This window comes from Hordeum vulgare, chromosome 3H, assembly GCF_904849725.1.
Source record: "Hordeum vulgare subsp. vulgare chromosome 3H, MorexV3_pseudomolecules_assembly, whole genome shotgun sequence".
NCBI classification, from domain to species: Eukaryota; Viridiplantae; Streptophyta; class Magnoliopsida; order Poales; family Poaceae; genus Hordeum; species Hordeum vulgare.
In genome coordinates this window covers 500,917,964-500,930,695 of record NC_058520.1, presented here as the reverse complement: position 1 = coordinate 500,930,695, position 12,732 = coordinate 500,917,964, and positions in this window count along the sequence as shown.

Below are 12,732 nucleotides of genomic sequence, written 5' to 3'. Positions count from 1 at the left end.
TTTATAGCGTTGGGTGGAAACTCTTTTGTGTTTTCGCACGTACTCTGGACTTGACGAGATTCTCCTACTGGATTGATACCTTGGTTCTCAAATTGAGGGAAATACTTAATGCTCATGTGCTGCATCACCCTTTCCTTTTCAAGGGAAAAAACAACGCAAGCAAGTCTCCGTCAACGTGTCAATTTTTGGCGCTGTTGTTTGAGAAGTAGCAGTACACAGTTAAGACAATGTGGAAATTGTTTCGTAGTTCATGCCACCTAGAACACCATAGTGTGATGGTGTGTCCGAACGTCATAGCCGTTGATATGGTGCATACTATGATGTCTCTTATCGAATTACCACTATCGTTTATGGGTTATGCATTAGAGACAACCGCATTCACTTTAAATAGGGCACCGCATATTTCCATTGGGATGACACATTATACACTATGGTTTGGAGAAACCTAAGCTGTCATTTCTTAAAAGTTTGGGACTGCGATGCTTATGTGAAAAAATTTCAGTCTGATAAGCTCGAACCCATAGCGGATAAATGCATCTTCATAGGATATCCAAAACAGTTGGGTACATCTCCTATCTCAGATCCGGAAGCGAAGTGTTTGTTTCTAGGAACGGGTCCTTTCTCGAGGAAAGGTTTCTCTCGAAAGAATTGAGTGGGAGGGTGGTGGAACTTGATAAGGTTAGTGAACCGTCACTTCAACCAGTGTGTAGCACGGCGCATGAAGTTGTTCCTGTGGCGCCTACACCAATTCAAGTGGAAACTAATGATGGTGATCATTGAGCTTCGGATCAAGTTACTACAAACCTCGTAGGTCGACAAGGTCGAGTACTACTACAGAGTGGTACTGTAACCTTGTCTTGGAGGTCATGTTGTTGAACAACAATGAACCTACGAGCTATGGAGAAGCGATGGTGGGCCCGGATTCCGACAAATGGGTGGATGCCATGAAATCCGAGAGAGGATCCATGTATGAAAACAAAGTGTAGACTTTGGAAGAACTACTTGATGGTCGTGGTACTGTTAAGTAAAGATGGATCTTTAAAAGCAAGACAGACGATGATGGTGAAAAGTCATCATTAAGAAAAGCTCGACTTATCACAAAGATGTTTCCGACAAGTTCAAAGAATTGACTATGATGAGACTTTCTCACTCGTAGCGATGCTAAAAATCTGTTAGAATTATGTTAGCAATTGCTCCATTGTTTGTGAAATATTGCACATAGGATGTCAAAACATTGTTTCCTCGACGGTTTCCTTGAGGAAAGGTTGTATGTGATACAACCAGAAGGTTTTGTCGATCCTAAGGATGCTAACAAGTATGCAAGCTCCAGCGATCCTTCTATGGACTGGTGCAAGCATCTCGGAGTTGGAATATACGCTTTGATGATCAAAGCTTTTGGGTTTATACAAGGTTTATGAGAAACTTGTATTTCCAAAGAAGTGAGTGGGAGCACTATAGAATTTATGATAAGTATGTGTAGTTGACATATTGTAGATCGGAAGTAATGTAGAATTTCTGCGAAGCATAAAGGGTTGTTTGAATGGAGTTTTTCAAAGGAAAACCTGGATAGAGCTACTTGAACATTGAGCATCAAGATCTATAGAGATAGATCAAAACGCTTAATAGATTTTTCAATGAAATACATGTCTTGACAAGATTTTGAAGGAGTTCAAAATAGATTAGCAAAGAAGGAGTTCTTGGTTGTGTTGTAAGGTGTGAATTTGAGTAAGACTCAAAGCCCGACCACTACAGAATAAAGAGAATGGACGAAGGTCGTCTTCTATGCCTTAGCCGTAGACAATAAAGTGTGCCATGCTGTGTACCGCACCTGATGTGTGCCTTGCCATGAGTCTGTCAAGGGGTACAAGGAGTGATCCAGGATTGAATCACTAAACAACGGTCAAAGTTATCCTTATTAACTAATGGACTAAGGATTTTTTTTTCTCGATTATGGAGGTGGTTAAAGAATTCGTTGTAAAGGGTTACGTCGATACAAGCTTTGACACTAATCCGAATAACTATGAGTAGTAAAACATATTCGTATAATAGAGTAGATATTTGGAGTATTTCCGAATAGCACGTAGTAGCAGCATCTATAGGATGACATAAATATTTGTAAAGCACACATGGATCTGAAAGATTCAGAACCGTTGACTAAAACCTGTCTCACGAGCAAGACGTGATCAAAACCCAGAACTGTATGGGTGTTGGATTCGTCAAAATCACATGGTGATGTGAACTAGATTATTGACTCTAGTGCAAGTGGGAGACTGTTGGAAATATGCCCTAGAGGCAATAATAAATTAGTTATTATTATATTTCTTTGTTCATGATAATCGTTTATTATCCATGCTATAACTGTATTGATTGGAAACACAAATACATGTGTGGATACATAAAAAAAACACTGTCCTTAGTAAGCCTCCAGTTGACTAGCTTGTTGATCAAAGATGGTCAAGGTTTCTTGACCATAGACAAGTGTTGTCACTAGATAACAGGATCACATCATTAGGAGAATCATGTGATGGACAAGACCCAAACTATGAACGTAGCATGTGATCGTGTCATTTTATTGTTATTGTTTTCTGCGTGTCAAGTATTCATTCCTATGACCATGAGATCATGTAACTCACCGACACCGGAGGAATACCTTGTGTGTATCAAACGTCACAACGTAACTGGGTGACTATAAAGGTGCTCTACACGTATCTCCGAAGGTGTCCGTTGAGTTAGTATGGATCAAGACTGGGATTTGTCACTCCGTGTGATGGAGAGGTATCTCGGGGCCCACTCGGTAATACAACATCACACTCAAGCTTTGCAAGCAATGTGACTAAGTGTAAGTCACGGGATCTTGTATTATGGAATGAGTAAAGAGACTTGCCGGTAACGAGATTGAAATAGGTATACGGATACCAACGATCGAATTTCGGGCAAGTAACATACCGAAGGACAAAGGGAATGACATACGGGATTATATGAATCCTTGGCACTGAGGTTCAACATATAAGATCTTCGGAGAATATGTAGGATCCAATATGGGCATCCAGGTACCGCTATTGGATATTGACCGAGGAGTGCCTCGGGGCATGTCTACATAGTTCTCAAACCCGCACGGTCTGCACACTTAAGGTTCGGCGATGTTTTATTATAGTTGAGTTATATGTGTGGTTCCCGAATGTTGTTCGGAGTCCCGTATGAGATCAGGACGTCAGGAGGGTTTCCGGAATGGTGCGGAAACGAAGATTGATATATAGGATGGTTTCATTTGGTTACCGAAAGGTTTTCGGACATTACCGGCATTGTACCGTGAATGACGAATGGGTTCTGGAAGTTCACCGGGAGGGGGGCAACCCACCCAGAGGGATCCCAATGGCTTTAGGGTGGCGCACCAGCCCTTAGTGGGCTGGTGGGACAGCCCAAGAAGGCCTTGGCGCCAAACGAAGAAAAACCAAAGAGAAAAAAAAGGGGGAGGTGGGAAGGAAGAGAAGGATTCCACTTTCCAATCTTAATTGGAGTAGGATTCCTCCTCTCGTGCTGGCCGACGCACCCTTGAGGGCTTGGCCCTCAAGGCAAGCCTCCTCCCCCTCCCTCCTATATATAGTGGTCTTTTAGGGCTGATTTGAGACAACTTTTGCCACGTACAACTCAGCCCTAGACCACATAGTTCTACCTCTAGATCGGATTTCTGCGGAGCTCGGGCGGAGCCTTGCAAGAGTAGATCATCACCACCACCGGAGCGTCGTCATGCTGCCGGAGAACTCATCTACTTCTCCGTCTTGCTTGCTAGATCAAGAAGGTCGAGATCATCGTCGAGTTGTACGTGTGCTGAACGCGGAGGTGCCGTCCGTTCGGCACTAGATCGCAACGGATCGTGGGACGAATCGCGGGACGGTTCGTGGGACGGTTCGTGGGGCGGGTCGAGGGACGTGAAGACGTTCCACTGCATCAACCACGTTTCTTAACGCTTGCTACTGTGCGATCTATAAGGGTACGTAGATCCAAATCTCCTCTCGTAGATGGACATCACCATGATACGTCTTCGTGTGCATAGGATTTTTTTTGTTTCCCATGCAACATTCCCCAACAATGATCACATCCGGGATTTTGATAGCCTTAACACGGTTACGAGTATTGTCACAGAAAAACTTCAAATTTAAATCTCTTTCATCATCGATGATCATATCGTCGGATATACGGTACTTGTTCGGACTGTTTTTTCGGCCAGGTACGTGTAGATCGGTGGTTACTTTGCGGGTTGGACGTCTGCTAGAGATGATCTTATTTTTCTCCTCGGAGTGTGTACTTTGAGACTATCCACAATAAGGAGTAACATAGAGTAGTAACATGCATATGTTCGTAGTCTAAGTTACTAACTTCATAGTGAATAGTAACATAGGGTTAGTAACATTGAGCCTTTCATTTATTAGCTTATAGACTCATCTTGCCTTGATATGCGTTATGTTACTTATAGGGATAGTAACATGCTAAGTTACTCAATTTCTCTCTCTTTTCATTAATTAGTTGTCACATCATATTTTTTTGCTTAGGTGGCATCTATGATACTATCTATGTTACTCCCATTATGGGTAGACTCATTTTCTTCATCCAGCTTCAGTTTCCATTCTGTCCAGGTTGGAGTGGCATCCTAGTCAAAGAGTCCAAGTGCCAAGCAGCCATCAAAATCGAAGCTTACGCCAACTCCAGTGCGTGACCCCATCCGGTCCAGATGCGTCCGTTTGGGGTAAAATAAACAAATAGCGCGGCCCAACGTGCGGCCCCAAACAGACAAATGTACATTTTTCGTCCGTTTTTGACCCATCCCTAACCCAAACTTGCGCGGCGTTTGGAAATAAATGAACAACGCGCGGACGGGCGGGACACACGCCCTTGTCCTTCCCTAGCCCGCTTGTAGGGAACTCTGCCGATTCATTTCCCCCAAGCCTTCACTGGCCCCTCCCCACCCAACACCGTCGCCGGCGCCGCCACTATTATTCGATCGCCTCCTTGCTCCTCGCCCCCAACTGTCCATACCAAAACCACGTCTCACCATGGCCACCACCTATAGCCGACCGCCATCCGCCCCCGCTGCCTCGAGGTGATTCGCGACCTTTTCGCCATCATGACCGCGAAGTGTTTGACACTTTGCCCACAAAGGTATGAACAGTAGAGATGATTTTTTCTTCAACCACTTCACTTGTTCATCGGATGATTCGTCCTCGGATGACGAAAACTTGTGGTGGCTGCACTCGTTGTTCATGACCACATTCAAAGGCAGCGGCCTCGATACAACGGTCAGTGACTGGCCGTGTGCCCAACCTAAACCGCGCGCGCGAGAGAGACCACGCCTTGCTCCATGTTGATTACTTTGAGAATACCGCACACTTCAAACTGGAGAAATTCCGTCGCCATTTTCGTATGTCGAGACATGTGTTCAATCGCATCCGTGAGGGAGTGGTTCAGCATGATCCATTATTTGAGTGCAAAACACATGCCCTTGACAAGCTTGGATTCTCCTCTTATTAGAAATGCACCGTCGCCATTCGCATGCTTGCATATGGAATTCCAGGCGATCTTGTGGATGAGTACGTGCGCATGAGTGAGTCCACATGTCTGCTGTCAATGTACAAATTTTGCAAGGCCGTGGTAGCGGTGTTTGGCCCCAAGTATTTGAGACAGCCAAATGCCGCTGACACAGAAATGTTGTTGGCGATCAACGTCAATAGAGGCTTTCCATGCATGCTTGGCAGCATAGATTGTATGCACTCACAGTGGAAGAACTGTCCATTTGCTTGGCAGGGCCAGTACAAGGGACATGAGAAAGCGTGCACTATCATATTAGAAGCGGTGACCAGTTCTCACAATGATATCAACGTGATGCAGCGTTCCCCAGTGTTCGCTAGGCTTTCAGAAGGCCACTCCCCACGTGTGAACTTTAAGATCAGTGGTCACCACTACAACAAGGGATACTACCTCGCTCATGGTATATATCCTCAGTGGTCAACTTTTGTGAAGACAATCTCAAATCCCCAAGGAGAGAAGAGAAAGAGATTTGCCCAAATGCAAAAGAGTGCTAGAAAGGATGTAGCGCATGCTTTTGGTGTGTTTCAATCCCAATGGGGTATCATTTGAAACCCTGCATTGACATGGGATGAAGGAAAGCTTCGGGAGATGATGACTACTTGTGTGATCATGCACAACATGATTGTCGAGGACGAGCGTGATGACTTCATTTTCGACCAAGGATTTGATTTCCAAGGTAACAATGTTGAGCCCCTATACCAAGAACCAGTCACGTTTGAGCAGTTTACCCTATTTCATTGTAAAATGCGTGATTGACACACTCATTTACAGCTTCAAAATGACTTGGTTGAGCACATATGAGATCACATTGGAAACCAATAGATGTATTGGTTAATTATCTTTATTCAAGACAATTTTAATTTGGTTGTAAAATTATTTTATTCGAGACAATTTTGATTGGGTTGTAAAACTATTTTTATTAAAGACAATTAATATTTGAACGTACAAACTTGTTTTAAACATTGACTAGCAAAAGGACCCGTGCGTTGCAACGGAAGAAAAATAAATTAGCTGTAGGTTAAGTTGAAAGAAAAGGTGCCACGAGAAAGACCGGAAAGATAAACTACCGAAGATTCAAGTTGGATGGAAATCTTGTTATAAAAAAAGAGTCGACGAAAATATTTGTTCCTACTTGTACTATAGGTTTTACTTCTTATTCGTTCATCTCCTTGCAAATGTTTGCATCGTTCCCTTGCGATAGATGCTTTTCACTGTCAAACTTCTCTTCCGAAGCATAATTCAACATCAAAATTCTTGTCATGATTATTTCCAATATTTGATTTATGAATTCATACTCCGTGACCGATCATTTTTTCTAGGCTCAACCAGATCGAGTCCCTCGTGTATGGTTGTTCGTTTTTATCCTCCACCACGAAACAAAACCAGACCGATGTAATGAGTCTGAATGGCCAGCTTGCTCATCAGTCGTCACACATGTAAACCATATTGGGTCAGAAAATAAAACCACACCAATGTAATAAGTATAGACGAATATATATCACACTGTAGTGTAGAGAGAAGTTGTAGTGCTCGGGCACCTTGGTGCCCTTTTTTAAGGAAAATCGAAAAACATATTTATAAGTTTCCAAAAAATTCAAAAAAAAACTATGAAAATTACATGTATTAATCACGAATTAGTGAAATTTCATTTTGAAAGAATGTAATTTGCAAGCTGTACAAAAATAACACAAATTTTGGCCCAATAACAAGAAAACAAAAAGAAGCCCATTTAAAAATATGTATTTGTCATTTTTTTGTAATCCACATGTGAAATTAAACCAATTTTCGGCTACGACACTGCTATCATTTGAACGACCAGCTTGCTCCTCATGCAACGTGAAGGATTGGATCGACTTCCTTTCATGTGTGCGTATTCTCATCCCAAAGAATGACATCTTTTTTTCCTTATTTGCATTTGCTGAAAAGTTGTCGAGACATCATTTTTCCTTCTTTGCATTTGCTTCCTTATTTACCTATCCATTATTTCCTTTTTTTTATCTATAATTCCTGAAACTGCTCCTTAATACCCAGGAAACTCGAAGATCTTATTAACTTACGAAGTCTGGTTTGATATTTCAATCAGACTGATAGAAGAGAAAGTAAATAAAAAAGAAAAAAAAGTGCAACCACAGGATTCGAACTCGGGTGTGCGAGTTAGAAAGGCAAGGTTCGAGCCATCAGGATAAAACAGTCTTGTTGACCATCTTCGATTCGGCCTTCTTTCAACAAACAAATGACGCAGCGATTTGTGATGGAAAAACCGAGTCGTTTTTCCTAGCTTATATGGCATGGTGGGTAATTTAAGCCAACTTTAAGATAATTTTTAATGACGTACCACATAAGCAATAAATGCTTTATTAATAAATAAAAATAAATATAAATATATATGAACATATTGACCGTGACGAACAGGATGCAGTCGAAGGATGTGTCTGCGTGCTGAGCACACACCCACCGCATCTCAAAACAGGCCCGAATACAGCCCAATCATCCGTTCCAAACGAAACAAATTCGGGTAAAACGGACGGGCCAATGGGATGGCGAGCTGGAGTTTGGCCTCACGGTACCTTCGGTGCGACGCCATTGGAGCCCGCGTGTAGGCGGCCCCACCTCAACATGGCCCCACTCCAGCCGCCTCGGATGCGGCTTCGCGTGGCGCCACTCCAGAGCCGAGCTCATCTCCTCATCCAGATACCACCACTCATCATCATATCCGCCGAACAACCAGGCGGGCAGCCTAGCACGGGCGCGCACCGGCCACTTCCCGGGGGCCCACCCTCCCTCTCCCCACAGCTCAGACGCGTTGGGCGCCACGCCGAAATCCCACCAAGCTGGGCCTCCCTCCCACCGGCCAGCTCCCAACCAGCCTTCGGTACAGCCCAGGTCACTGCCGCCTGGGCCCACGCGATCCGTGGCCCGCGTGTCGGCGAGACGGCCTCAGGCAGGCAGAGTTGCACGCGAAAGCGTCCGTGGAGGAAACGTCGGTCGCTGTTTTTGAAAGCGGCAGCGCTGTGCTGCCTTTTTCGGAGCCAGCCGCCGGGAGGAACGATGCCCGAAGCCCACACTGACGCGTGGGCCATGGAGAGTACTTGACCCCACGTGTCATGGCTATCGAGCACACCTGCCGAATGCCAGTGAGCTGGTTCGCTGTTTTCTTTAATACGCAGCCGAAAAGATCCACGCTTCCGTGGACCAAGCCTATGGTTTGGATTTGTTCCATGGTCCAAACGGTACTTTTGGGCAAATAAAGTTGCTGGTCAAATGTGTACTTGTATACTGACTCCCTTCGTCTTGAAATACAGTGTGTGTTAGATTTTACTCTATCAAGCCTCATAAATTTCGATCAGGTTTATGAAAAAAAAATCTATCAGTATCTGCAATGTCAAACCAATACTACTGGATTCATTATGAAAAATACATTCAACATTGTAGATATAAAGTTTCTCTATAAACATAATCACGAAACTTGACTTTTGAACTTTCTTTGCTAACTATAATATGAAACCAAGGGAGTGGTAAATTTATCTCTGCCTCCAAATATCGATACTTTCTCGACTACTAGGTGAGTGAATGCCAGACCATGGTCCTCATTTCAAACGTGTGTACTAGATGTTTACAATATTTGTCCAATAAATTATTTAATTCAATATAATTATGTTTACATGCAGTGAATTGTCTTGCGGGATATGTTCCCGTTCAAACCGGATACGAGTTCTTGTGAGCCTCGTGGTAATAGTAACCTCCGTGTGTGGGTGTGGGGGGAGGAAGGGGGGCATCATGGAAGGACTTCTTTGTTGGTGGTGCTTTTTTAGTATCAAGTCGTGATTTTCAGAGTGAAACACAATGTCTGGCATTTATTGGTTATGTCTTACAATGGCCTTGTTGAAGGCATTATCTTTGAAACGCGGTCTTTCTTGTGGATAAAAACGTATTATCTTTGATCGGACAACGACAAGGTTTGTGCATTGTTTCCTTTCTAGAAGCGTTGTTTTTGGAGAACCTTCATCCTAGGTCGGTGCTTTGTTTGATGATGGTTAGAGTGCTGCTACTACGGGTGATTGATCACCATGGCATGATCTTTTTTGTCTCTTAGTATTTTCTTTTTGGTCGTGTGCGTCATGAATGTTCTAAGGCATTTTGTTGATGCAGAGACTAGATGTACTAGACGATGACCCGCGCGTTGCGGGAGAAAGCTTATTAAAAAATGAATGGATAAGTGGTAGAAGACCAAATTAAAGCAAAAAACAAATATAAAACTTTCTTATATGACTTAATTCCGTGGAAAAAATAATGCATGAGGTGGTATGTTTTGCTTGAAGAGATTGATGGAAAAATAACTTATGACTCCATACATGACATGATGATGTGGCAATGTTGCATGAAGAGGAAAAATAGTTAGTGCGTTGTAGCTATTTAAGAATAGAGGGAAAAAATGCATGAGGTGGTATGTTTTGCATGAAGAGATTAATGGAAAAAATAACTTATGACTGCATGACTTGATGATGTGACATTGTTGGATGAAAAAAAAAATTAGCTAGTGAGTTGTAACTATTTAAGAATAAATTAAGAATAAAGGATAAAAGATTTGATGTCTATTTGATATTAATATATTTCCTCTTAAAAATAACGTAATTGTGTTCAGTTGTGCAATGCATTAAACACTTAAAGGAGCGGATACCAAACATAGCTTGCCGAGTGGTTTGGTTCAGGAAGCAGAGGCTGATGGTACTTCTTTCGGATGTTCAAGTCAATCACAAACACAAGCGTAACAGAGCACCATCAGATCTTTTTTTGGCTAAAAAGAACTTGCACTATGTATTTTTATGGTTAATTGTAATGACTTGAGTGTTGAGGTTACTCTCTTACACACTTCTTTAACTCATCAACTCTTAGGGCATATCTCTCCATATTTAGTTTTGGTAAATGATGACAATTCCTATGGATTAATGGTTGCCTTAAGTTATATTTATAGGATTTGTCCATAGGCACTTCTTGAAGTCCATCTGTTGGGTTCAAGGAGTTTATATGATGACCAATGTGGTATTAAAGGTATTATCTAAAGAATGCTCATAGAGACACAAAGTTGATCAAGATCGTCAGACAAAGAGTAAATCAAGATGATCAACACACAAAGCGTACAAGATGTATCGAGAGGGATCAAGTGATCCCATGGTATGGTAAGCATTGTCCATTGCGTGTTCGTGTACTAACCCATGGTCTCCTTGAGAGTTCTATGTGGGGTTAGGTGTGTTTCCATGGGCTTGCGTTAAGAGGAAGATCTCATACAACCCATGGAGGATGACGTCAAGTGGTGATCGTCATCAAGATTGCAGTGTGCAAATTCAAGTGGATCATCACGAAGATATCATGCTTGAAGCTTGTCGTCCATTGTGATGGCAATGGACTTGTGAAGATATGCTGAAGAGCGGCTCACCCATAGTGTGTATGGGGGAGCAATCAACTAGTCTTCATCAATCCAACGCAATCAAGAAAGGTGGTCCATCTTGAGGAAGCCAAGATCGTCATCATCTAGCTCAAGAGGACGAGGTGCACGGTATAGGTTTCCCTTGATATGTTTTCTGTTTTAGGATAGATTGCCGTACTGTCAAGGGGGGCTTTCAAGTGAGTAGCTTGATCGTATTGGTCGTTGAGAGCTCAAACCATTTGCATCCTTGCATCATACTTATTGGTTCTTGTTTGATGGTTCTCTTTGTGAGTTTTAGAGTTTGTGTCCATCTTCATGACAAGCTCGAGTTCATCGAAAACGGAGTCCATATGCATTTTCTATGATGTTTTCGGTGTTGGAAGTTTTTGTCGGTTCTTCATTAATAGAGGTCTCACTTCTCTATATCATTGGCATTTTCTAACTCCATGTTCTTAATATTTTATGTCGTTATTGGATAGCTCTTTTCGTTGTGAATTCAACAAGCTTGAGTTTGCTCGATTCGGAGTTCATATGCGAAAGTTAGAGCAGTTTCAGTATCCAGCGGTAGTACCGCCCACGGAGCGGTAGTAATTTTGTACTACCGCTCCGTCGGACTGTATTTGCGCATCCTTTTTGGCCTCGGCATGGTTAGTGAGCCTATCGAGCGGTAGTACCGCTCTGTGCGGGCTGTGAAGCATAACTGTTGGATTTTTCCCCACGTGTAAAAGGGGGTCTTCTTCCCCATCGAACCTTATCTCTTCAGCTCATGTTCTTCCCTCATTGTTGACCTTCTTCGAGCTTGCTAACTCCCAATCCCTCCAATGATTCTTGCTAGTTCTTGAGGGAAAAGAGAGAGGATATCTAGATCCACATCTCCACCAATCAATTTCTCCTCTATGTGAGGGAAACCCCTTGGATCTTGATCTTGGAGTTCTTTGTGAGCTCCTTGTTCTTCTTCTCATATTTCTCCATAGCGTTTTGTTATTGTGGGGGGGGGGGGATTTGAGTGTGAGGGACATGTCCACTTCGTGTGTTCTTACCATTGCATTTGGTGCATAGGTTTGAGTTCTCCACGGTGATACGTGGAAGTGAAATTTGAGAAGCTTATTACCTTTTGGTACTTAGTACCCTAGAGATTGTTCTTCGTGGATGCTTTGGCGTCCTAGAAGCTTGGTGGTGTCTCAGAGCTCAATCATTGTGGTGTAAAGCTCCGGGCAAGCGTCGGGGTCTCCAATTAGGTTGTGGAGATTGCCCCGAGCAATTTGTACGGGTACTGGTGACCGCCCCAAGGGTTGCCGTTTGTATGGGTTCAGTGAGCGCCCTCAAGGGCCCCTTAGTGGAATCACGACATCTTGCATTGTGCGAGGGCGTGAGGAGATTACGGTGGCCTTAGTGGCATATTGGGGAGCATTGTGCCTCCACACCGTTTCAACGGAGATTAGCATCCGCAAGGGTGTGAACTTAGGGATACATCGTCGTCTCCAAGTGCCTTGCTTATGACTTACCCGAACTCTTTATATATGCACCTTACTTTGTGATAGCCATATTGTTTCTTGTCATATACCTTGCTAACACTTAGTTGTTTAATATTGCTTAGCATAAGTTGTTGGCGCACATACGTGAGCCTAGTTGTTTTAGGTTTTGTGCTTGATAAATTAACCATTAGTTTTATTCCGCATTTATTCAAGCCTAAACCGTAATTATTTTAAAACGCCTATTCACCC